The sequence below is a fragment of the Callorhinus ursinus genome, unplaced genomic scaffold (assembly GCF_003265705.2).
Source record: "Callorhinus ursinus isolate GAN/ISIS: 27379988/994484 unplaced genomic scaffold, GSC_fseal_2.0 scaffold27, whole genome shotgun sequence".
In the NCBI taxonomy this organism is placed as follows: Eukaryota; Metazoa; Chordata; class Mammalia; order Carnivora; family Otariidae; genus Callorhinus; species Callorhinus ursinus.
The window spans coordinates 12,484,482-12,489,043 of NW_027397089.1; positions in this window are offsets into that span (position 1 = coordinate 12,484,482).

Below are 4,562 nucleotides of genomic sequence, written 5' to 3' on the forward strand. Positions count from 1 at the left end.
TCTTTTGTGGCACACAAGAACACTGCAGGAAATCACATTTTAACCTGCCTTCAGTAATGAGCAGGACATAATAACTAACTTAAATACACAGTTCACAGCCAAAATGCCTGAGGCATATGTTCTCCGCAACATTTTCTATTCTAAAAGTGAAAGAAATTCCTGAGTCCATTGGCACTGCCTAAAAACCTACAGAGTGCTCAATATATTTTAAATATCTGTAATATTGTTAGAAAAATGATCTTGTTAGATCATTTGTTAGAAAATGTTAGAAAAATGATCTTTGTTAGAAAAATGATCTTTGCATGTTGCATGAATTGTTCAATATAGATAAATATATCTAAAAGAAGTATATGTTTAAAGAAGTATATATATTTATTTTTTTAAGATTTTATTTATTTATTCATGAGAGACAGAGGGAGAGAGAGAGAGAGAGAGAGGCAGAGGGAGAAGGAGAGGGAGAAGCAGGCTCCCCGCAGAGCAGGACTCGATTCCAGGACCCCTGGATCATGACCTGAGCCAGAGGCAGACACTTAACCACCCAGGTGCCCAAGAAGTATATATATTAAACAACAACAACAAAAAAATCCGATGCATAAAAAAACTAGTGAAATCTGAGTAAAGTTCATAGTTTAATTTATATGTACTTGTGTACTAATGTCAATTTCTTGGTTTTAATAGTGTACAGTGGCCAAGGTGTTATTATTGGAGGAAGCTGAAGTGATGGGTACATAACAATTTTTGCAACTTTTTCTGAGTCTAAAATTATTTCAAAATAAAAAGTTTTTTAAAATTCCTTATACTTTTAATATTTTGGTTTTGAAACAAAAAATGACACTGAGATTTAAAAATGGACAAAAGAATCATATCAATGAGGACCCTTTCTTTCTGTGGTCAGTGATTTCCTTACCTGAAAAAGTCCAGAAGAAGCTCCAATACCATCATTTGGTTTTTCTCTTGCCTGCCTTCCACCCAGTTCTTATTTCTCTTGGCTGGCTCTAATTTCAGGCGGGTTCTTCTCTCCAGAAGTTACAATGTATCCAAGGGGAGAAAGAGGTGAGAGAAGAACAGAAAACCCCTGACTGCACAAGTAAGGTGAATAGTTGCTAAGTAAAAAAACAAAACAAGTATCTACTCAGTAGATGAGCAGATAATGGAAAGTAAAGAAAAAAAAGCAAGTGTTCTGTAAATATTTAAAAAGTATGAGGTATATATCTTTACCAATAATCAAAGTCGTATAAATTTAGAACAAAGTACCACTTTCATCCAATAAACTGGCAAAAATAAAACATTAGGTAAGACACATGGCTAGGGGAGCATAAAAGGGTACAGTTCTGGAAATTTGCTCATATGCCCAGTCATTTCCCCTTCAGAGATCCTAAGGAAGGAATAAAAAATACAGATGATAACTTCGTACAAGGGTATTTATGCAATGTTATTTATCCCAGTAAAAAGTATAATCAAAATACAGGAATAGTTAAATAAATCATATTTCCGAATGACTGGATAGTTAGTAACCTCCCTGACTTCTTGCAATATTTTTAAAAAGGAAACAAACATGTATAAACCTGTTTTTTTTAGGAATGATCCTCAAATTTTAACACAGTTTGCTCACTACGTGTGTGATCTTGGGCAGAGAATTAACACTCTGTACCTCAGTTTCCTCATCTGGAAAATGAGGATCATAAGGGTGCCTTACAGGCCTGAAATGATGGTTCAGTTAATACAAGTATTGCAACAAATAATACAAATATAAAACACAAAAATAATACAGTAAAATAAGTATTACATGTTATTACTTCTTGTAAAGGCACATGTACACCCTGTTGATTTATTACATGCCTGGCACTTAGTATAATAATTGAAATATTTTCTTTTTTTAAAAAAAGCTTTTATTTATTTATTTGAGAGAGAGAGCGAGGGAGCACGGGCGCGAGCAAGGGGGGGAGGGACAGAGAGAAGGAGAAGCAGGCTCCCCCCTGAGCAGGGAGGCTGACACCGCAGAGCTCAATCCCAGGACCCTGAGATCATGACCTGAGCGGAAGGCAAACGCTAACCCACTGAGCCACCCAGGCATCCCTGAAAGGTTTTCTATGATATAAAACAGATTCCTGGGGCACCTGGCTGGCTCAGTCAGTACAGCATGTGACTCTTGATCTCAAGGTTGTGAGTTCAAGCTCCACGTTGGGTAGAGAGCTTACTTAAAATTAAAAAAACAAAACAAAACAAAACTCATTGATAATACTTTCCTGGGCTGTAAGCTATAACTCAAGAAGTCAGGAAGCATAAATGGTTGCTTTGAGGATCCAGAATGGATTTGAGAGAAAAGGAGAAACTATTTTATTGTAAGCATGTTCACTCTATTTGATTCTTAATCTTGTATTTGCTAAAGAGAAAAAGTGAGCATTTGAGAGGCGCCTGCCTGGCTCAGTCAGTACAGCATGCGACTCTTCATCTCAGGGTTGTTAAGTCTGAGCTCCACATTGGTGTAGAAATCACTTAAAAATGAAATCTTAACAAAAAAAAGTATTTTGAAACGTTCAGGGCCAGAGCACAGGAAAACTACTAATCTTCTTGAGGGTCTCTAAAATAAGAAAAGTATTTGAAGCTACTAAAGAAAACACTTGGCCACAGTTCTAGGAACGGGAACTACCCATGGTCCTCAGAGGACTTCACACAACAGAGATCTTTGTAATGTCCTGAGGGCGTGGGGGATGGGCACTTCTGTTCCCAGAAGTGGTGCCCTCCCTACCTTAAGGACACCTCACCGAAAGGGATAGGACAGTTCTGCTTTCTGATTGGCTCTGCTGGAGCTGGCCTGCCTGAAGTTCACCTTCAGACAAAAACTGTGAACTCTAATCTGTTTTATAATTCACTGTGTGTGAACATTTTCTCCTCAATATCACCCTAAGAGGACAGATCCCCCCGCAGTAAGAGAGAGCAAAATGGCATTTTTTTCCTGAGTGGGACATCTTAGTCCAAGAGTTATCCACTGCTGTTTTTCAAACACCCAGAGAAAACAGCCTCTGAGGACAAGAGAAATAAAAATCCATGCACAGAGGCACCTGGGCCTCTGAGCGAAAGACCCTTGGTTTCGGCTCAGGTCAAGATCTCAAAGTCATGGGATGGAGCCCCATGAGCTAGGGGCTCCCAGTCAGCAAGAGTCTGTTTGAGATTCTCTTCCTCTCCCTCTGCCCCCCACCCCCACATGCTCTCTCATTCTCTCTCCCTCTCTCTCTCAAATAAATAAATAAATAAATAAATAAATAAATCTTTAAAAAAAAATTCCATGCACATTCTTTGATTTGAGCTCAGGAATTTGTTACTAAGAACGTTACTTCTAGACACCTATCTTTCAGGCACACTAGGGTCCCCATACCGCTTAGCACAAACTAACCCATATCCTCCTCACTCCACCGTGGGTCATTTCAAAACTCCTAGTGTAACTCAGGATATCATTACCTCCCTTTGAAAAGGACTATCTAGGGGCACCTGGGTGGCTCAGTTGGTTAAGCGACTGCCTCCGGCTCAGGTCATGATCTCAGGGTCCTGGGATGGAGCCCCACATCAGGCTCCCTGCTCCATGGGAAGCCTGCTTCTCCCTCTCCCACTCTCCCTGCTTGTGTTCCCTCTCTCACTGTCTCTCTTGCTGTCAAATAAATAGATAAAATCTTTAAAAAAAAAAAAAGGAATAGCTAATATGTACACAGAAAAGGTACCCTAAGTTACAGCTATCCAGTGAACACCTAGACAATGAAATCTAATTATTCTGCTTTCCAAGACATTAAATCTTCACTGCTCTTCTTTCTCCACCAATAATTGGTTTCTCTCCTAGGCCTCGTTTTTTTGTTGTTGTTATAATTAAAGATACCTACCAATATCAGTTCTTCATTTATAAGCAAATATTGCTATTGTAGTTTCAACTTGAGTAATAATTCCTCCACCAGAACTCAGCTTCAAGGAAACTCTGCTGCCTGAAACATACGTAAGAGTTAGGAAATAAAGGACAATGGCAAAAAAAGGGGGGGGTGGTAATATGAATCTATGAACCAAAGGATGGCCTCAAAAATCCTAACACATAGAGTTTATTTGCTCATATTGTGTCCCACATTTAATATGTTTCTGGGAGAGACAAGAGTATCTTGTCAGATACTATATTACCCGGAGATATAAAGATGAATAAGGGAGGAATTTACAGTTTTAATAAGATTAGCTAGTCTGGTTTTATAACCACAGAACAACAAAGACAGAAAACTAATTAAAAGAATTCCCACAGGCACACAGGCAGCAAGATCAAAACTAGTTCTGGTTCTATTGTTAACTCACAGAGTAATATGAGGCCAGGCACTCAAACTCTGGATATTCATTTGGATTAGATTATGTCAGAGCTCCTATTCCATTTCAAAGTTCCATGAATGTGGTTTTAAAAGTTGACAATCTGACAACAGGAGATAATTTTTTTAAAGGCACAAGATAAAGAAAGAAAGAAAAAGAAAAAGAAGGAAGAAAGAAAGAAAGAAAGAAAGAAAGAAAGAAAGAAAGAAAGAAAGAAAGAAAGAAAGAAA